The sequence below is a fragment of the Numida meleagris genome, chromosome 9 (genome assembly GCF_002078875.1).
Source record: "Numida meleagris isolate 19003 breed g44 Domestic line chromosome 9, NumMel1.0, whole genome shotgun sequence".
Taxonomy (NCBI): Eukaryota; Metazoa; Chordata; class Aves; order Galliformes; family Numididae; genus Numida; species Numida meleagris.
The window spans coordinates 7,520,188-7,542,031 of NC_034417.1; the positions used below are offsets into that span (position 1 = coordinate 7,520,188).

The window sequence follows — 21,844 nt, forward strand, 5'->3', positions numbered from 1 at the left end:
GCCCTGCAGTTCTGCTCCCAGGCAGCAGAAATAGGAGGAAGGGTGGGTTCTCACAGCAAGTAACAATTAGTGGGGTGGCTCTGGGCCAGGCCAGCCTAAACAAATCCAACACTTTACTGTGACCTACTGCAGCACTGAGTTCTCCTTCAGCAATTTTCCATGCTTTCTGGCTATCACCAATATCACCTTCCAGCAGCAAGGCCAATTCCTCTTTGTGAACCTTATTGCTCTGACTGACATCCAGTGCTTTTCTGGCTGCAAACTGTTCTCACCAATTTGTAACTCCTACTCTGAAAGTGCTATATTGTGGGGGAGCTTGCTAAGAAAGGACTTTGTAAGGAACAAATAATAGTAAAAAACAGACATTTCTGTGAAATTCTTTTTCCTTTTGAAGTTTTACTTACAGATGATGAAACTAATTCCTGCCCTGAATGCATTCCTTCAGTATAGTATAGAATATATGACAATTTCCTGATTTAAATCTTGGTGTGATGGGGCTCCAAAGCGGACAGAAATTTGAAGTGGTTCTGCATGGACGGCCTCCGAAGCAAGGAGTTAAAAACTTTGTAGGCTGTTCCCTGGCGGTGAGGTTTTTTTTTTTTTTAAGAGGACACAGAGACTAGAGAGGACAGCATAGCTCTACTTCTCACAGAACTTTTTTCCAGTTTCAACATCTCTAAAGAGTTTTGAACCGTTCTTACGTACATAGATCTTATCTCAGCAGATGAGCATATACGTTGCATACTTTTAGTTTTGCCTGTACAATATATATTAGTTCTTCCTTCATGTTCCGCTTCTTTTGTTACACTTCTGAAATAATGAAACTGTAAAGGAATATGTCAGAATGAAGTTTCAACAATTTTAGAACATTTCTGGAGGTTTCCTCAATTTCTGCTAAGGATTGAATTGAATATTTAGACCAAATATTTTAGATTTAGATTCTCTTTACTGTAAACTGATTTTTTTTATTTACCTGAAAGAAGATGAAAAATAAATCTCCAGAATCTGGATGGCATGAAGATGAAGAGCTTGAATTCAGATTCTGATATAAGTTTTATTTTTATTTCCCTTATTTTTAATGACTTAATAGCTATTACAAAGAAGAATTTAAATGACATTTAATTAGGCTTCTCTCACCTGTAGTAAAAATGAAATAGGAGAAAAGCCTTCTTTTATGTGGAAGCAGTAGTGTTTGCAAACAAACTAGTGTTTGATCAAGTGATCTGAGTTAGACCTCAGTGCTTTCTGTTGCTGTTTGTGTTGTTTTGGGTGAATTTGTAGCACTTATTTCTCAGATGATGAGACTCAGCTCACAGAAGCACTGGGAAAATGCTGGGCTTTGTGAACTTATTTCCCTTCATCAGATGAAAAATAAGGTAAGTGCAAATATACACCATAAAGTTTCAAGTGGCTAGATTCAGAGAAAGTTAGAAATGCATCTGCAATTAAGCTAGGAGTTATTTTCAAGCAGCTGCTATTTGGTAATTTATGGATCTTTCGCTAGAGGTAAGATGACAGCATGGGTGCTCTATAAATCATTAAAATTAATGTTTGTCCTGCACTATTAGGATAGCACTGTTCTTGATTAAATCATCTGGGCTCTGCTTATACCCTTACAGAAATCTTGGTGCTGATCTCAGTGAGATTGTCAGCTTCTCCTTCACAGAACAAACAACCTGGCTGCTCTCAGAGGGTTTGCAGTTCTTACAATGAAAATAGCCCTTTCAACATAAATCAATATCCCAAAGTCACAGAAAGCCTGTAGCCAGGCAAATAAATAGTTGCACCAGAATATCCCTAGGTTCTCTTTAAACATTTTGTGCAGTCACTGAAGTGCTGAAAACACTAACAGCTTTGGAAATAAATGAGAGAGTAAATGGATAAATTATTGCAGTTACCTAATTAGGTTGATTTTAAAAACATGCTTTAGAACTTCCTACCTTCCAAATGGAGTAAAAATAGTGAATATAAGAGGGGGAGAGTGTTGTCTGGGAGGAATGCCAATGCAAGACCCTCCTTCCATGGAAGAATCCTTCCTGGGAAAGAGACTGCTTCTAGCTGTGGGGGAGAGGAACAAACAATATTCAAAGGGCAAATTACACCAACTGGAATCATTTTATTTACATGAAAGTATGGATGTTCATGTAGGACGAGTTGGTCTTCATGTATCTTTTTATTTTTTTCCCATTTCTGGAATTAGTTGATATTTTACCTTTGCATACGCCAATGTGATTTAATAATACAAGCCAGCATCTCAGAGAAAAGCACCTGCATTAATTTTAGCAGTGCTTTGAGCAAGGAAATGAATGAGATCTATAGGATTTGCTTCCTGAATGAGTTTTCCTATAACAAAAAATCAGAGCTTCCCAAAGATTTTTCCAGCTGAAGTTTAATAGGAACTAAATATTGTTTTCGCCTACAGTTTGCAGGGATGTTCTCAAATATTTTTCCATTTTGATGTGCAAGATGCACAGAAAGCCAGAATATCAGCTGTCAGTGTTGGTCATCAGTGCAGAAAGGCATATACTTGAAACTGAAGAGAACAAGAGTCTATGTCTGTGATGAACTGAGCAACAACAAAACCCAGTGAAATGGATGTTCACTGTCAAGCCAACACCACATCTACTAAAAATTAATTTGGAAATATTTTGTTATACATTTAAAATACTCTTATTTTACCAAATCAAACCTCCCAAATGGTTACTAGTTTTGTAAGCTACCACAGCCTCTCTGAATTGCATTGCCTCTTGTTTCCCTGCTATTATAGGAAGCACAGGAAGATTCTTAATTTTCTATAGCTTGGCAACATCTTACTTAATGTGGACTGAAGTTAATACATGCTTTGTATGTACAGTAAACTGTGACTTTGACTTGTGACAATTATGAAGATGCTTCATATATGGAGAAAAAGCACTGATTTATCCCTCTAAATTAAATTTCTCTCCTTTCCTCTCCTCTCATCTCCCCTTCACTTAGCTGTGCTTTTCCCTGTCATCTTACTGGAAAAAACTCTCTTTTCCATGAAAGAAAATACTTACAAAGCACTACGCAAAACATCAGCACTTTCAATTTTCTCTAGTTGTTTTTGACAGAGGTTAATAAAGTCCTGACATTAGCTAATTAAACTGTGTGAAAGCCTTCTAATTGCAAACATGTCTAGTGAGGAAATGAATGATATTCTTGATAGGAGTCATTCCCTTGACTGCTTACATTGGTGCTCTGGGCTTTAATGTTATGCAAAGTGATGGGAAATGTAAGCATTACTGGAGACCCCTGAATATTCAGCTTGTTCTTAGCTCTTCTGAAGGCATGTTTCTGTAAAAATAATAACAATGAAAAGGGTGGTGACCTCTGGCACGTGCCTTCCTTGCAGCCTCCAGATGATCCCCTGGGAACCTCAGCTCAGGTGGCCCTCCCATGCTGCCACTTCTTTGGCAGGAAATTTACTGAAGATCTGGGGCAGCGAGGAAGCAGGAGGGTGGGTAGAAAGCCAGAAAACTTGTCAGGAAGTTTCCACAAACTGGTTTGTCCTTGCAGGATTTTGCTGTTTTGGTATTTTTCTGATGGAAAATTTCTATCTACGTCAGTTGAGTAACAGTGCCACCTTTGAACAAAGAGCACCCTGTCTGCCAGGCTGGATTCATCACCTCCCTTTGCAAGTTACTTGAGTAGGAAGCCAGGTCTGGAGCAGGGGCTGCAGAGCCCGGGCACGCTGCTTTGGTGGGGGCAAGGTGGAGTCTCCAACACTCCTGGTGCCTTCACTAAGACCCTGGGAGTCCACTCCAGGAGACTAGTGGAGTCAAAAAATAACTATGAAATCCAGAAGTATTCTCAGCCAGCCCTTAGACTAGAACATTTAAATCTGAAAATGACTGAATTAAGTGGAAAAATTAAATTAAAAAAAATTTAAAAGACTTCTCAATATAACATTATTCTGTGAGATTAAATTTTAGAGTGTGTCATTGACAGGTCCCTCAAAATGCTCATCTTGCTTCTTTTTGGCAAGTACTCAGGGTGAGTGGTATCTACTGTTACTTGTTATACCATTGTTGCCACCGTTAATGAAGCACCTCTTGCCCTATAGCTGCATGTATTCCTTTTTTTTTTTTTTTCAGTAGAAGTTGTTTTTATTTACCCATCATAGAATCATAGAATTAGCTAGGTTGGAAAAGACCTACAAGAAAGATCACCTAGTCCAACCATCCACCTACCACCAACATAACCCCACTAAACCAGGTCTCTCAACGCTATATCTAAACGTTTCTTGAACACCTCCAGGGACAGTGACTCAACCACCTCCCTGGGCAGCCTGTTCCAGCGTCTGACCTCTCTTTCAGAAAAGTAGTATTTCCTAATGTCCAGCCTAAATCTCCCCTGGCGCAACTTGAAGCCATTCCCTCTCGTCCTGTCACTAGTTATAAGAGAGAAGAGGCTGACCCCCAGCTCACTACAACCTCCCTTCAGGTAGTTATACAGAGAGATGAGGTCTCCCCTGAGCCTCCTCTTCTCCAGACTGAACAATCCCAGCTCCCTCAGCTGCTCCTCATAAGGCCTGTGCTCCAGACCCCTCACCAGCTTCGTCGCCCTCCTCTGAACACGCTCCAGGGCCTCAATGTCTTTTTTACAGTGAGGGGCCCAAAACTGGACACAGTACTCGAGGTGGGGCCAATAAATCTAGCTATTTATTTATTTAAAGGAGGTCTTGTAACAATTCTCTTGCTTCCTTTGTGTTGCCGTTTAAGCACAGAATTTCAATTACGTCCTTGTCACCTCTGAAGTACTAAAACTATTTCCAGTATTGTTGACATTGGTTATAATTCCTTCCCCTGTGCTCTTCAGAGGGCCTACCAAAGGGGAATGTGTTTGACAGAAATCGATTGTTTTGATTGTAGCCTTTAATGTAGTCAGATGGACAGAATTTAAAATTAACTTCACTTTGAATCCAGGGGAAAAAACAATGTAAACATGATGACTGAATATGACTAATCTCTCTATTTTTGTTCTTGCTGATTGTCTTTCACTCCTTCATTAAAGGAGGGGTTTACATATTCACGTAAACCCTTTCCTTTCCTTTGTCTTTCTGTCTTTCTGTCTTTCTGTCTTTCTGTCTTTCTGTCTTTCTGTCTTTGTCTTTCTGTCTTTGTCTTTCTGTCTTTCTGTCTTTCTGTCTTTCTGTCTTTCTGTCTTTCTGTCTTTCTGTCTTTCTGTCTTTCTGTCTTTCTGTCTTTCTGTCTTTNTGTCTTTCTGTCTTTCTGTCTTTCTGTCTTTCTGTCTTTCTGTCTTTCTGTCTTTCTGTCTTTCTGTCTTTCTGTCTTTCTGTCTTTCTGTCTTTTTTGGTCATGGTTTACTTAATCTTAGATTAATTCCCAGTTTGCTAATTGAAATTTGGGTTATTAACCAGTTGAAATTAATTTTCAATGCTTTCTAACTTATTTGGTACTGACTGCTAACGGACAGTAGCAAATCAACAGGTAGAAATGTAAGATTTGAAAACTTTGCTTGGACAAAGCAGAAGAATGCAATCATGCAAGGAGAATCTCCTCTGCTCGTTTCTCAACAATCTGTGCTCCAGCCTCAATGGGGCCATACAAACCATGGTGATGCCAAGGCGGGTTGCTCATCCACATGGGTCCAGAGAGCAGATGCAGTCTGTAACAGAAATTTTGGGTTTACTGCCCATGTGTGCCCCTTATGCTTGGCAGGTACTTGGGTCAGGTTGCATTTTGGAGGACACAAGGAGGAATGGCTGAGTTTTGACATGAGATGAAACTCTGAAGTTTATAATTTTTTAAGCCTTACCTCTAAGAAAAGATTTTCTGCTCCCATCTAGTTGATAGGTTAGTCGTGTCTTAATCACTGGAGAGAAAATCTGCAATGTTTACTTTCATGGATGGTGCAACTTCTTCAGAGCCTGAACGAATAGAAAATGAAATCTTCCAGCTTAAGCAGTAAAATAGAAAATCTTGGGCAATACTTGATTTAAAAAAAAAAAAAAAAAAGATTGCAGCAGAATGAAGAATTTTCAGCATTCAAAAAAAAGTTATAGGAAAAGTCAAATGGACAGCCAGGTCAGTAGACAAGTCTGTTCTTGTTATTTTTTTCTCCAGACATATTGATTTTCTTCTGAAGGATCAAAGATATCCGATGTCCAATATTTCCACACCAATAGCTAATAGAAAACAAGCAACAGAAAATAACACCGTAAACTTCATGTCCCTTTGGTATCAAGGATCTTTGAATCATGCAGAGAGACACTGAAGAAACAAATTAGGAGTTCTCTTGAAGAAAAATAAGAACACAGAGATTTACTCTCCTCCCATGCACAGTACCAAAACACGCACTCTCTCCTCTGCAACTTTGTTGTCATTCCTTCCTAGGAGCTGCTCTGCTCTGTGCAGCAGAATGAAGCAGTGCAAGATGCAGTGATATGACAGTGTTTGCATTTGTCATAAATAAATGTAACCTGGTCAGAATAGAATGCTGCTTACTGTAGGTGGGATTAGGGGCTGTATGATTTTCCAAGCAATAATGTCCCCTATGAAGCTTGTATTAATTTCTATGTGGCCTATACAGGAATGCATGTTGCAGTCCTACTTTTTCATCGTGGTATGTTTTCATGTGGCTGTGCAGTTCTGGCCTCTTCCCTGGCCTGCAGCTGAGAGAGATGTAGGCAGCGCAACATTTCTACTAATTTCTTAGTGGGGAGAGAGCGTTTCTTCAGTGGGTGACTTGGGAATATGTTGGTTCACAAAACACTGGAGAATCAGAAGTAAACTTTTTGTGCTGCAGGAGTTGAAAGAACTGTAGTCTAGCTGTGGCATTTGTTCTGCCCGGGCAGCAGCTGAGTGGTGGTGGGAATTCTGCCCATCAGCTGCTGCATGGCCCTGAGCTGTAAGGAGAGGAGGGCCGTGAGCTGCAGCCAGGCAGGCAGCTCTGGAGACAGTGATGGCCCATTGGAAACCTGCAGCAGGAGAGTGGCCCAAAGGCAGTGCTGTGGCTGAGGGAGAGGACACTTCTACTGGGGCTGCTTATGGGCCTGAGGAGTTTTCTGCAAAGCAGGAAGAGCTGAGAAGTGCTGAGCAGGGGAAAGGAACACTGTGCAAAGACAGAGTAGGAAGGGAAAAATGTTTATTCTCCGATCATTTAATTTTAACCTGTCCATCCCAGCAGGTCTATGTTTCTTGCTTTAAAAGGTTGCCTTGGTCTTGCTTTCCGTATGTTTCATTTTAATGAAACCTAGCTTTGCATCCTGGAAACCTTTGCTGCCTTTTGGCTTTGAAGTAGTGAAGCAGTTCCACCTTGAGATACAGTCTAGCTCATGTCTTGTAACACGTGGCAATCAGTGGAGAAGAATATATATCCCAATATGTATAGAAATTAAGAAATTTGCTCTTGAAAAAGGAATGGTAAAGAAGAAAAGCAGCCTCCAGTAGAAGCCCCCAACAGCCAAAATGGCACTGACACCACTCTGATTTTGTCAGCATGTACAAGATAGTGCACTGGATAGCTGGGGCTCTGTGTTCGATGGCTGTACTGATATGTGCTAGAGCGAGGATCAAGACAGCACTACTACTTCAGTCCAGAAAAGTAAAACATAGCACAGTGCACCATTTATATTTCAATATACAATTTCCTTTCTTGGAGGCTAAGTTTATCTAATGGTTGGCATTGTCAATGAACACAAAAGCTGCTGGATTACAGGAATGTTCTCCCGTATTTCTCTTATTCTAGGTAGGATAATCAAGCCCAGTTTACATGTTTGCTTCCCGCTCTGTGGATCCTTCATTTCCTTCTTGGGTTTGTGGATCACATTGATAAATATGCGTGGGCATGAAGTGAATCTAAGAGGCACTATCTTTGCAGAATAGACATGATTCTGTTCAAGCTATGGCAGTGTTCCTCAGGGCATTGTCAGCATCATAGGATTTGGGTTTGTTCTAGGATTGCTTGGTTTTATTTTCATGTTCTTATTCCATTTCATGAGAAATTCAAATGTCCTCCAAAATAGTTATCTCCACAGCTGTGTAGTTTTAAACCGCAACTGAGAAGCACTATAAATACTGGGTAAATGCTGGCATTGAGGTTCACCAAGTACTTCAATTTTACCTCTCTTTTTTTTTTTTTTTTTTGTTTGTTTTGTTCTGGTTAAGACCAGAGGGATAATCTGCTTCATATCAGAATGATTTTGATTATTGTTTTAATTGTGTTACTCATGGACATATAATTAACCTCTTAGTGTGGTATGAAAAGGCAAGCCAACGACTCTTTCTAAAAACTACTTGCTCATATTTGAGTTCCTATTAGAGCCTTTAGCTTTGCTTTGTGTTTGAATAAATGTTATGAAAGTGCAAAGAATATTGATGAGATTGAACATTTTAGCTTCAGGGTTTGACACTCCAAATCTGGCTAAAATCTAAACTCTTTAATGTTTCTTTATCTGTACTGCCAAAAAAAAGTAGTGTGAGCTGAAATTCTAAACGCTCCCTGAAGTGCAGTGGCACATAATGATTTCTTGCTTTAGCTCTGATCCTTTGTGTTTCCTTGGCTGTTTGACTGAAGCCATTTTTGTCTCCTGTAGTATATTGCAGACCAGTGATTGAGAAGGTTTTGGAGAAGCTGTGTAACACAGTAGGAGGTTATTCAGATCCTGTCTTTACTACTAATTTTCTAAGTCTTACTGTTAGTATCAGTGAAGGTTTGGGGAATGCTGGCAGCTGCTTTGTAGTGTTTCCTTCCAGCAAGACCTGCAGTGTCAGGCACTGCATGCCGCTGCCTCATCACAGGGCCTCTCTGCTGCAGAGCTGCGCTGACCTCGTTTTCCTGCTGAGATCCCATTCTAGTGAGGAAAGTATCAAGTGCCAGGTTTCTTTATTTCTTTATTGTAAACAAATGATTTGACAGGCAGAGATGAAAGTCAAATAATTTTTAGGCAGCGAGGAAGTTCTGTACCTTGCTTGTTTGACATTACTGAGGCATTTTGCTGATGGTGTTTCGGAGTCTAATGTAAAAGGTTTGGTGTGAATCTAGAGAAACATTGATTCCTTTCAAACTGGTTTTTGGCCCTTTATGGGAGTGCCTGACCCAGCTGTGAAATGGGGACACCGTGCTCAGCCCTAGAGATGGCTGTGAGCTCTTTGTGTGGAAGTGTTGTGGTTAATATGAAGGTCAGCAGCAGTGCCACCTGAGGCAGCACAGAAGGAAAACTCCTGCATAAAGCAGACTCCATTAGCCCATCTCTCTGACTACAGAGCAATAACTGGGTGTTTCTTTGTGCTGCCAATCCTTATTAACGATCGGTGGATTGAGGTTACTGGTTAAAGACAGGCAGTTTTAAACTAGCACAAGGGAACTGAGGACAGCAAAATCTATATTCTTCTTTTTGTAAACTGTAGCTTGGATAGATTACTTGTAACAGATACAGTTTACAGATATATGGATGAACAGTATAAATTTTTAGAGAATACGTCTTGGTAATAAACACTTGAAATACACTGTCAGTATTACTGCCCAGGATTTCCTAAAATGGAAGTTGGCACGTGAACCTCTGGCGTTTTGTGGCAACAAATTTGAAGAAAATTATAATAAAGCAAGTTCTTATAAAAATGGAAAGTGCTAGAAATTAATTATTAGCAGAGGGCAGCAGGAAGAGAAATGGCTGTCAGATGAATAGCTCCCCTAAAGGTTTTAATTTTTAATTATAGATTAAAGGAAGCCTTTGCTGAGTTCCCTAAGATCAATATGGAGTACAGATCATTCATTCACACTACAGTGCGCTAGTGGCATGCTTATAAATATTCAGAAAGAAAAGGAAAGTAATAGAAACGGCCCTATTTTTTGGAGACAGTTGCTTTGACTTGCAACATCGGTACGTGCTGTGGCATACTGCAGTCTGCTCAAAGGCAACAGCCACGATCCATAGGTCTAGGAGTCCGCAACAGAAAAAACGTGTAATTAGTGGCTGTGTATATTTATCATGACTGATTGTTCCCCAAAGCTTCCTCCTGGTGGATTGCTCCCTGGCAGGTGAGCAGCCCGCGTTGTGCTAGAATGATGCCTCTCAGAACGCGGTGTCTGGCGCAGCCCTGCAAGCACGAGCGGTGCACGAGCATCTTTTGTTCTAAACTATGGCATTTTATTGTTTTGCTTAATTTTTGCTCAAATTGAATTGCTAAATTACTGACCCATTTGGAGACCGTTATTCTGAGTTTATTAAATCAATAATTAATGTATTGAATGATGCTGAACATAGCTAACAGCCATGTTATTTCAAATAAGAAAATGAAATCAGATTAAATTTTAATTTAACAAACCTTTGATTCGTTTTTTCTGCTTCTGAGTAATGATGAAACAGGTACATTTATTTCAGTTTCATGTTTGAGTATTGATTTTTATTTTGCCAGGAGAGGTAGACTTTTATTGGCTATTTTCTGAAATAAAACAGCTGTAATCAAAGAGACACGCTGGTGAGCTGGCTGCATGGCTGATGTGAGCTCTGCTTATGCTGTGGTCTGGAAGATTTGATTTTAACTCTTGATGCTGCAAGTTAGCTCCCTTTTTTGCTCATAGAGATCATAGTGTGGTGACTTTTGTTTTATGAAAGCCAAAGGGCTGTAAGGTTACACTGAAGGGAATGAGGAATACGTACTGTGGGAGCTGTCTGCTGCAGGTGCCAATGTTAATTAAGAAGCCCAGTTGTGCATGCCTCTAATTCACTGCGTGATCGATCAGTTGTATCTGTGTTTGTGAGTCAGATTAACAGGACTACACCAATGTTCTTTCTAGTTACCCATCAATGTTTTAGTCCTGCTGGTGAGTGTCACAGAAATATTCTCTCTTATTCTGGTTTGTGCTGCAGAGTACAGAGACAAACAAACTGATGACTGAGGAAGGCTGTACTTTACAATGGTATTTCAGCTGAAAAAACTTCTTATCTGTACAAGGCTGCAGAAGAGAATAGCTTCTGGAAACAAAGTCCTTGAGTGAAACTCTCTTCAAATATGCAAAAAGTCTCCTGTGTTAGTGTGTGGGAGTGGGATGGACGGCACCGTGTTCAGCTTGTGGAGCTGGCAGACAACATGAAATCACATGGGCAGCACACTCAGAACAACTAAAAGTACCAGCAGGTAATTAATTCTCTCAGGTGTTCTTTTTTGGTTACCACCCAAAAAATCTCTTATTAAAGGAGGGCAATACTAGAGATCCAATGACAAACAGTATTGCCCTTTTTAGTTTGGCAGCCTGTAGAGATACCTTGAGTAATGTTCCTTGTGTTTTCCCACGTTGCAGCTCTTGGTGACAAAAATGTGAAAACTTTGCACTCACTGCCAACACAGGGAGATGTGAAGAGACAGACTTGCTCTGCAAAGATGGTTTAGGTCAGCTATACTGACAGGTTTCTTGGCATTTTGATTTAGCTGTTGTGTTCTCTGAGAAAAAAATGTCCAGAATCCTTCATCTTTCAGCAATAGGAATAAAAATCTTATTGCAGCAGTTGTGGCTTAGCAGCTATACACTCAGTAAGAGCCTTCCCTTCTTGCCTCCAGATTCCAGGAACAGGGATTTGGGCTGTTAAAATTCTGTGTGTTGTGGTCTTTGCTTGATGTTGCATTCTGAGTCCAGCAGAGGTGGGGGCTATGCGACAGGTTTGTCCCAGGTAGGGAGCAAAGCTCCAAGAAATACTACTTGCAAGAAATCTCAAGATTGCTTCAGTGCTGGATGTCACAGAGAGGCATTGTTTGAAGTTATTGGTACAGGGGAGTAAGTGAGATTAAAAAGTGAAGAGCTGAGATGCAAACAGTGGATGAAGCAGACGGAAGTATGAAGCTTTGATCACCAATCAAAGTATCAAACTGCAACAGAAGCAGACTGGCACTTCAAGGGGAACAAGTGAGTATGTCTCTATCACCAGGCAGCTCTAAATTCAGTATTCAAGAAGGAACATTAAAAACAATTATTTAAGAACTTTTCTTTTTAACTGTATACATTCAAGAAAATACTTAATCAATGAGAACACTTTAAAAATAGTGTGTGACTTATACAGAGAGACACCTGAGCTGTGTGTTCCAAACACTGCCTCTGTGAGTGCATGTGTGCTTCCTAGGCTGCTGGGAGGGTTGCACGGACCTCTGCTGTATGCAGTGCAATTCTCCTGGAGTTCTCTTCCTTTGGTCAAATTGCTTTGCCAGAGCATTCCGATACTAACATGACTGCAACACAGAGCTACCTGTTAAACTATGTTCTTGTTTCCAGCTCCAGTGCTACGTAAACTGTACTTTCTGTCTGTCTTCTTGTTATGACTCATATTTTGTATGAATACCATTTTACAATGTATATTATCTCAAATATTTTAGAAATTAATGTACTGTATCAGTATTTTCAAGAGCTCCTGAAGACTTTGGAAATCACAGCGTGAAGAGATATAGTTCACAAATTAGAGCGTGGAAAGATGGAGCTGAAAGAGGTTTGGGGTGTCTTTTTTGGTCACAGATGTGCTATATGAAGAGTGCATGGAGGATATGCAGATCTCAAAATGCTAAAAGGAACAACTGTATTTACAGTTCATCGCCAATTAGCAGCCTGTTTAGGTTACATTACTAAACTGTTGTAATTTGAGTTCATGTGTTAACATTTATTGAGAAACTTTGCTTCCCTACAAGCTTACTGGAAGGATTGTGTTCAGGGACTGAATTAAGTGTGATTCTCTCTCCCTCTGTTTTGGAGTACGTCTTCCCAAGTCCTCCTTCTTATGACTTCCTATTCTGCGAAAAAGGAGGCTTTGTTTTCCTTATGACTCTTATCACCCACAATTTGGACTCTTGCTTCCGTGGGCTGAGCTATTAGGAGTAAATATAACCTACTGCTTTAATTGAAATCTTTTGGGTGTGAGCAAGAGCAGCTTTTGCTTCAACTGGCACTCTGTATGCCATCCTTTACAAGAAACCAGTGCAAGTTGTACATCGACTGATGTTATGGCCTTTCCAGCAGAGAGGGGGTATGGAGCAAGAAAGCTTAGTTTTGATCTTGAAGACAAGGTACAGAGGTCTGAATCTCCACAAAAAAGCAGAGATACTAATGAAAGAAAACATAGCAGGAATTTCTCACAAAGTATTTTTTTTTCTTCATAACAAGAACATATTTCAAAGTCAAAGGGGAATTTAAGCTGTCAGGGAGAAATTACAAAAGTTGGAGCTGGGCCAGCGTGTAAAGTCTGGTATCCCCAGCTCAAATAGCTTCATGAAATCTTAATTGCAAGAAAATGTCAAGGCCTCAGACTTTACTTCTTGGGCAGAATGTCATCTCTTGTGTGTATTCCCTGAGGTCTTTTTGGGCTTTTTGCTCAGACCCCCAATAAAAGAAACCTTTACTATGAATCACTTCAATAAACTCATGTAATACCTGTTTTTTCTTTTTTCTTTTTTTTTTTTTTAAAAAAAGTTCTCCCATTCAGATTGGTTCACTATTATAGAACTTTAAATCAGAGACATCCAAAAATTGTACAGTATCTAAAGATGAGAATTTAAAAGTATTCCGAAACTGAAAAAATACAGGAGCTGCCTTCATTATAAAGTGGCCTTAGAACAGTTTTGCAGAAAGCATAAACTCTGGTGGTGTTCTTTAGGGTGAACTTGGGTCTGCAAACTGACCTCTTGCTATGTCTGTTAACAACTGAGAAGGGAAGCCAACCCTGACTTTCCTGATATATCCTCTACCAACAGACTTGATGTTTAATAGCACTGTAAAATAAAAATGTGATCATCCAGTAAACTGTGCTCCTAGGGGCAAAAACTGGCCTCTGGAAGAATGCTAAAAGCAATCATTGAAGAAATTCAGAGTGTATAGATTTTTACTTAGGTTGGGAACTTGGAGATGAAAAATGAAGCTGGAAGTTCTCAAGCAATTGAAGTAACTTTTTTCAAAACCAAAATGTTAGTTACAGCTTTACCCAGAGCTTTAAAAGAAAATATTATTGATCTTATTTAATTTCTGTAATTTTTTTTCCCAACAAATATCCCAAGTGTGATAACTATATTGTATATTCAGTCCTTCAGATTATACTTAAATAGCAGTAATAGAGGTTAGGTCGTGGTTGATGTGGTTTGAAATGTTCACTACATATTGCTGAAGAATCAGGACAATTTTATAGACAAATTCTGGTCTCTCACCTGCTTACAGCCTACTGTCATTAATATCAGTGGAAAAAATGTAATATTTTCCTTGAAGAACTGTGATCCAGTTAATGAGTCTTGCTTGATATACGAGTGACTTATGAACTTTTTTCACTGGAGGATAACTGATGTTTTTAAGGTGGAATTTGCTTTCTTGTGTTGCAAGTCTAAATCTGCTGATACAGAGTTTGCTGCCCTTAGTTACACATTGCAGACCTTTAATAAATCCTGCTGGGAATCCACAGACCATAAGATTAAAACTTCTGGTTTACACAAACAGAAGATTTTTACCTCTGTTGTATAGATGCTGTGTTTGATTGGATGGTTTTGACTGTTTAACAGATGTTTGTGTGAGCGTGTGCAGCATTAGTGAATTTGTAAATCTTTTTCAAAGAAAACCTGTAAAATTCCTCATCTTTACATCATCACCCTGCACCCAATACAACCTGCGGTGCATGTTTCTGACCTCACCTTCCAAAGGCTATTGCAGACGTGTTAAATGGCAAGGAAATTATGTCTCCTTCGTGCTTCAAATGTTGAATAAGCTTTCCACTAAAAAATATAACTGCATGTAGTATAGTTTTATAGTAGAGATGTGTTTTGACGGTTAAGTTTGCAAGAGCTGAGCTGTATAGCTACTGTGTATAAACACTTGCAAATAGCTTTACTCGCCTGTTTTCAAGCTCTGGTTCAAAAATATTGCATCATTACTTTTTATAGTGCTGGAGTTGGCAGAAGATCCGGACAGTGCTTGCAATGGAAATCACTGGTTAATATTAAGGTTTTAAATGCATTGAATTTTTTAAAGTAGCATGCTCCTAATAGGAAGCTATAGCTTCTGGGTCTTTTTCCTCACTCAAGATCATTTTGCAAGAACTGAAAGAACAGTGATTTTCGCTAATTTATCTATGCACTTCAGGTTCTACGCATTTGTCTGTTAACTCTAAAATACTTATTTATCTAGAAAGTAGGAACATTTAACATAAATCAGCACGCACTAATAGTGGTTAATGAATAGAAACTTTCGAAGGAGCATACAGGAGTTACAGGAGCATCTTGAATTTCTTCCTGGCTGTACAAAACTAGATCAGAAAGATGTGATAGTGTATCAGGGTTAAATAAGAGCAAAGATGGAGGAAGTGCATGCAGCTGCTTTAGTAGATACATACATAAGCTATAATTTGGAAGAAGCACATGCTGCACTCATTCTTAACAAAAAGAAGGTGTTTAATTTAATTGGAATTGTTTCCTGAGTTATTTTGCCTGGGAAAAATAAAGAGTACAAATAAGAGAAGAGAATACATTCAAAATACCACTGGCAAAATTGTCATTTGTCTACCCTGAGAGGGAACACTGGAGAGAATGCGAGACAGAAAGGTCAAAGGAAGAATAATTGGAAATGGCTATTTATAGCTGCTGATGTGTACCTCCTAGGTGTATGAAAATGCGGAGTAAATCAGGAGAAGTTAATGCAGTAAGAAAGGTCAGGGAGATAGTCACTGCTGAATGACATGAACTGGGTATTTGTAGAATTGTTTGGGTGGGAAAATAATTTCTATAGGTGAAGAAATGGACTGCAGGAAACATAGGAAGTATTCAGCAAAAACATTATCGTAGTTTGAATAATCTTAGTTTGAGCTCCTACATTAAATGCTTTGGACACGTTGGAGGCAGAAGTTGTAGGTGCACACCCTGTTTGCAGAGCAGATCTAGTGAAAACTGAGCTCCTTGATGGGTGCTCTTAATGAGAATACAGAACCGGGAAGTGAAAAATCACTGTGAAGAAATCTGTTTTATGTTATCGATTAAAGGCACGGAAGTTACAATTGTTATAAGTGAGGGATCTTCACTGAAGGCATCGAGAAATGTTATATGCTAATGATCAGAGAAAATCCAACTTCTGGTTATTCTCATAAGTCAACAAAGTTGATCTATGAATGTCAGTAAAGCCTGGGTTAAGATGGCCAGAGATCTAAAACAGCCTCTGTGTGGGAAACGCTACTGCCCATAGCTAGCTCTGGGCCACTTGGCAGAGCAACTCACTTGTCCGGGTGGGTAAGCTATGAGAGGTTCTGGACTGATGAGGGTTGTCTAGGCACGCTTCAGTCATCTCCTCTTTCTTCGTTATTGTGATTCACCATCTTTTTGGCCCTTTTTGTCCCTGAGCTTTAAAATAGCGTCGTTTTGCTCAGCTTTTCTGACTAATGAGCTTGTCTGTTTGCAGGAGGCACTAAACTCATTGCTATTCATTGCAACCAAAGTAATATTTAAGCTCTTCTCTTCCCACCCACACACCCCAATGATAGTACAGACGAGGGTCAGTTGTAGAAGCAGAAATAGAGTCCTCACACTGAACTTTTCTGTTAGAGCTGTGGACTCTGTTAAACATTCATTGCCAGGTACTCTTTGAGATGTGCAGTACTGCTCCTCTTACTGTGGGCTTCTGATCTCCTAATTACCTGCTAGCAATTTGGGTCAAAGATCTCATGACTGAATTTTCTCCTTTTTACGAATCTCCGAGTTTAAGAATAGTAATAAGAACTGAACTCGAAAATCTTCCTAAAACTTAGAAATCACAGCTGAAGACATTTAATCTTTTAATGACCGTTAATAAAGATTTCCATTTATGTACGCACCAGCTGCCTGCCCTCACGTTACTGACAGAGACTTAAAGAAACAAACAGTGAAGAGACAAACTTTCATTCTCTAGTTATCAATTTTGTGGGTGTGAGTTTTGAAGAGTCAATAAACACAACCAGTTCAGATCGTTGGTAATATGGTATGTAAGGAGCTTTTGTATTGCACACAAATTCTTATTGTATGTAAAAGCAAAATAAGCTTTCAACACCTCTCTGGTCTCAAATTTCCTAGGGACAGGTTTATGTTTCCTAAAGACTTTGTATTTTCCTCTCTCTGTCCAGCATCCAGCAGTCCAGGAAAACTGCAATTATAGCAGAGCCTGCGTTTTGAATGTTTGTGTCCTTTTCATGGTAGTTTCTCAGGAGGATTCCTTTTCCTTTTAATTTATCAGAGAGAAAGAGATTAGTTTACATCTTTGTGATTAGTCTTTGCCAGACAGAATAAAAAGAATAATTTTGCTAATTTAATGTTTTCAAGTGTGCTTCACAGCTTGTCAGAATCGCAACCTTATAAAAATAATTACTATTTTTGTTATGTGACAGTTAATTCAAAAAACCGAGAATTTTTGGTCTCTGTAGTGATTTGTTCTTAATATCTATTTCATAAACTTAGCAAAGCTGTGAATTCAAGTGATATTCCTTGAATTTGCTCTCACTGTGTTTTATTGGTTGGAGGATGTAGGTTGCCTCTGAAAGTAATGCCTTCTATTTATTTATTTCTGCAAAAATTACAGCGGATACAAAGAGCACGATAACACTATTTGATAGAGCAAATTTTCAGCTACAAAAAACTCTTACAACATAGTCACCACTGTTAGCTCTGCATTTTCACCAGAAATGAACAAGAGCCTGCATACCATGCTTGTAAAAATCTGCACCAGTGGAGGTGCCCCACTGTCACTATCTCCACTGCTGAAATGCAGCATCCACTGCCTCACTGTGCTCACATCCACTGCTTGGTCTTCATAAACGTTCAGCAAACAACGATAAACATCGGTGGGTGCCATTTTTTCCGCACGAAGGAATTCAATTCCACCCCTTTGTTTTATCCATACTTCCCTGTCAGATTCCTTTCTGTCAGACTGCCCCTCTGCTGCCATCTGTCACTCGGCAACAGGATATAATGGAATATTGGTGAGGAGGTTCAACAACATTTGCCTCTGACATTGTGGGCCAATATAGTAAGATAGGAGGCATTACTTTTGGAGCAGCCCTCATGTTTCTTAAGTGAAAGGACAAACGTGAGCTGTCATCTTTTGGTCTCGTGTTTTTTTTTTTTTTTTTTCTAATATATCCCAAATCACCCCAATGTAATTTTATTGATGTCCAATATTGTCTGATTTATTTTTAAAATACCCCAGCAAGTCTGAAATGATAATGCCTGGAAGCAAATTCAGATTAGTTTTACTAATTGGCTTCAGTGGGTTTGGATTAGCAGCTGATACAAGGTGCTTTTTATTTTATTTATGCCACTGGCATTACCTTCTATGTCTGGATACAACAAGCGAACTATGAGTCAAACATATATTTGAAATTATTTATCCAGTTTATCTGGAGTTTTCTGAATGACTTTGGTGGTCTTTCCAGCTTCCTACTTTGGGAGTCTTGTGCCTGTAACTGGTGAACCAAAATTGTCTGCTGCATGAGATAATACTAATTTGTTGATTTACTAAAACCAATTCGGTTAATTTCTGCTTATTTCGCTCCAATTGGCAAATATGATATGGACATGGATTTTTACAGTTATCTTGAAATCTGACTGCTGTAATAGTTCTCTCTTGGGAATCATGAATGACAATAGTGAGAACCATTATATTGTGCAAATGAGAAAAATACTTGATGCATGTGCTTTTTGGAACATTTTCTTCTGTAACAAAACTCACAATGTCTAAATAGTGTGACATAATGCTTTCTGAAGTGTGGCAAGGCAGCCTGTGAAAGGTACTGCTTTGTACCAAGTTCCTTGTTGAGGCTTCCATACTACTGAAACAGATTCCATTTCTGTTTCATATCTGGATTTAAGGTTTTTATACTCACATTGTATACAAAAAATACAAAAAATAGTTTTGATTTCCAAATAGATTTTGCTTTTTGTACTTGGTAGGCTTTTCCTTATGCTGTTTTTTCTTTCTGTGTTGGAAATAATGGAAAAAAAAAAAAAGATTCTATGCAGCAAATGATTTTAAGAAATACAAGCTGTACTAAGATTAAATTTAATTCAAGCCTCCATCTGATGAACCATTGAGAGTTGAGGGCATTAGCTGATGCTGTAATATTTGGGAGGAAACTGCAGTCTATGTGGGAACCTTCAGCACTAGCAGAGAACTTTGACTTACAGAAAGGCAATGAAGGGAGAGAAGCTGGAGGGTACAAACAATGCCACAGTGTTTTGCTATTTATACTTTTTAAATTTATATGGGCTGAGATACACAAACCTAAGTGTCCTCGGGCAAAATTAATTAAATTAGAGAATTGTCTCAAAAGTAAGTGGCAGAAATATCCCAAGGGAAACATCGGATTTTGAACTATACGATCTTTCCCAAAGTAGCTTGCACAGGCTTGTAAGAGCTAATGAGGATGCAGGAAAACATGACTGCAAACAAGAAATTTGTCATTTCCATTTGTTAAGTGCTGTGAAAATGTCGACTGTCTAATTCACAGTAAGGAAATGTTGAAATACGGCCTAAGAACTTTGAGACATCTTCTAGATAATGAAGTTGTTTCTTTTGGAGAACTAGACGGTATCGTTGTTTATTCACTTATAAAGGAAATTATTTTTGATGTTACATCAGCTGTGTTCAACGCAGATCCTGTTCATTGTTTTGTGTGCTTTCTGATTTATGAAATTTTTTCTCATCATGTTATATTTTGTGCATCTCCAAATTTCTTGTTTCTCTTGATGGCCTCTGACCTTCTAAGTGATTCTGTCAGGTAAAACAGTACCGGATGCTTTCCAGAGATTCTGGTACTTTCTGTTGTAGCATTATGCTTACTATTTCAGTAATAGTGAGAGAGAAGAAAAAATAACTGTGATTTTTCTCCTGTAAATCCAGTTTTAATCTTCCTTTCCTTATGCACTTCAACTTTGTCTGGGATCTTTTGTTATTTTAGTGTTCCCAATATCTTTTTTTTGCTATCAGGCTTGGCCACTCTGTTGACCTTCTTATAGGTAATTATGGCTATTCTGTATTATCCAGATTCCTGCTTTCCCCTTCAGGGAAATTTCAGCTAATGCACAAGCGATATCCTGCTTGCTGAATTAATTATACTATATGAATGATTTTGATCGTTATGAACCTGTCGTAAGGCTCATAATGCTTTGGATAGCATAAAAAATCCTTTCTCATTCTCTATTGTTGAATAAAACTCCCATTTCTCTCAGTTTAATCTTTAATGTATAAAGTGAATTAATTGGATAACTAAACTCCATTAAGTGTGTATTTTGAGATGGGATGATACTGGCTATGAAAATCAGATATTAAACGCTTTCTAAAAAGCCTTGAAACAAAGGCAAGTATGTCCATAATTCATTCTGCTTCAGCTACGATGTTTTGCCTCTTGTATTTTAAAACTTTGGAGATATATTGCATTATCAAGATGAGGATAAAACAAATGGAAAACAGTCAAATACGTTAAAGGTATTTGTACTTGTTCATTGGAACATGATAACTGATGCAGATAAAAGGAGAAATCAGTGCCCATAACACTAGTTGGACATCATGCCACGTCCAGTCTGTATGGATGTAAAAGCCAATGTCAGGGACATCTCTTCCTTGTACAGGCTAAATATAAATAGGCAAAATAAATTGCTATGGAAGCTGTTACAATCATTTGAGATAGTCACAGAAAAGCTACAATAATCGTATAGTTTTTCTCTGTTGCAAAATGTTGTCACATTAAATACAAAGCAATTTCTGGAATGACTGCTGTTACTATTGTTAGTATTTTTTATTAAGGATGGACCATTACAAGGTAAGAAATTGAAAGATAAAGAAGATTAAAAAAACTGTAATAGCTGCATTCAAATGGTATCTTCCAGGTATTGCAAGAATATACATTCTTCTTGGATTCTCAGATTGTTGTTCTCTTTATGAAGCAAACTTATTAAGCCTGTTCTTTTTTTCTTTCTTTCCAGGGTGAAATCAGAGTTTCTCATTGCTATGTTTCAGACAGAATCACAGTAGAAAGGTAAGTTCTCTCAGTTAGCAAAATAGCCTAATTCATGAGTAATTCTCTTTAGGTTAGAGTTCTGTCACTTACAGTAAGTAAAACTTACTTATGTTTTATTGCTTTGTATACGGGAGCAATCAAATCAGCAGTAGCTTTGAGACCCATGACTCTGCTATAGGGGAAGATATCAAGAAAGGATCACCATGTATTTGAGGTAAGTGAAACTTTCTAACAATTTATAGTTGCTATTAGGAAACATACTTTTTTTCCCTTTAAAGACAACTGCCTTGACAGAAATTATCTCAGACCTCTTCCTGCTTTTTTATTGCTACAGTAATAAATGTTTATGCAACATTAAAATCATGTGGATTGCTTGCAGTTAAGGCCTCCTGGTCAAACATGAGCTAATGCTCTCCATGCCTGTGAACTCCTGAGGAAAAACATGAGGAAAAAACACCCACCTTTTGGGGCATTCCCGTATTTCAAGGGAAAAGCAGCATTTGTTGCTCTCTAGTGAGAATACGAACGAGGGTTGATGTTCTACTCAGCCCAGAGTTTGTTGTCAGTGGCAGCAGGAGATGTGGTTTACAGAGACATTGATGAACACATTAATGTGGAGAGAGAGAGAACCAAAAGCAACAAAGTTGACAGAATAACAGATATTATGAAATGAGATTCTTGTCAAAACTGATTTAGGAAAAGCAGACAATAATTGAAATAAATGAATACTCTCCATTGCACATCCTCCTTCCACTCCCCCCCAGCAGTAAAAGGACATATAAATGTGCTTTCCACTTTTTTCGGTGTTGGCTCTTTGTCAAGGTTACCATTACTCGGCCTTCTGATACTTTGCTGCAAAATGCCTTTCTG

At 38.7% G+C, this 21,844-nt stretch overlaps 1 long non-coding RNA gene across 2 annotated transcripts in view; it reads left to right on the top strand.

Moving 5' to 3' along the window:
- Nucleotides 570-21,844, top strand: part of LOC110403661 — a 126,624-nt gene continuing 105,349 nt past the window's right edge. Inside the window, exons 1-3 of one of the 2 annotated variants that reach the window (XR_002441777.1) lie at nucleotides 570-1,376; nucleotides 20,940-20,992; nucleotides 21,109-21,188. This is a non-coding gene — a long non-coding RNA (uncharacterized LOC110403661). Of the gene's footprint in view, nucleotides 1,377-10,193; nucleotides 11,887-20,939; nucleotides 20,993-21,108; nucleotides 21,189-21,844 lie in introns of those variants that run through there. The other variant, XR_002441776.1, reaches the window with a different exon arrangement.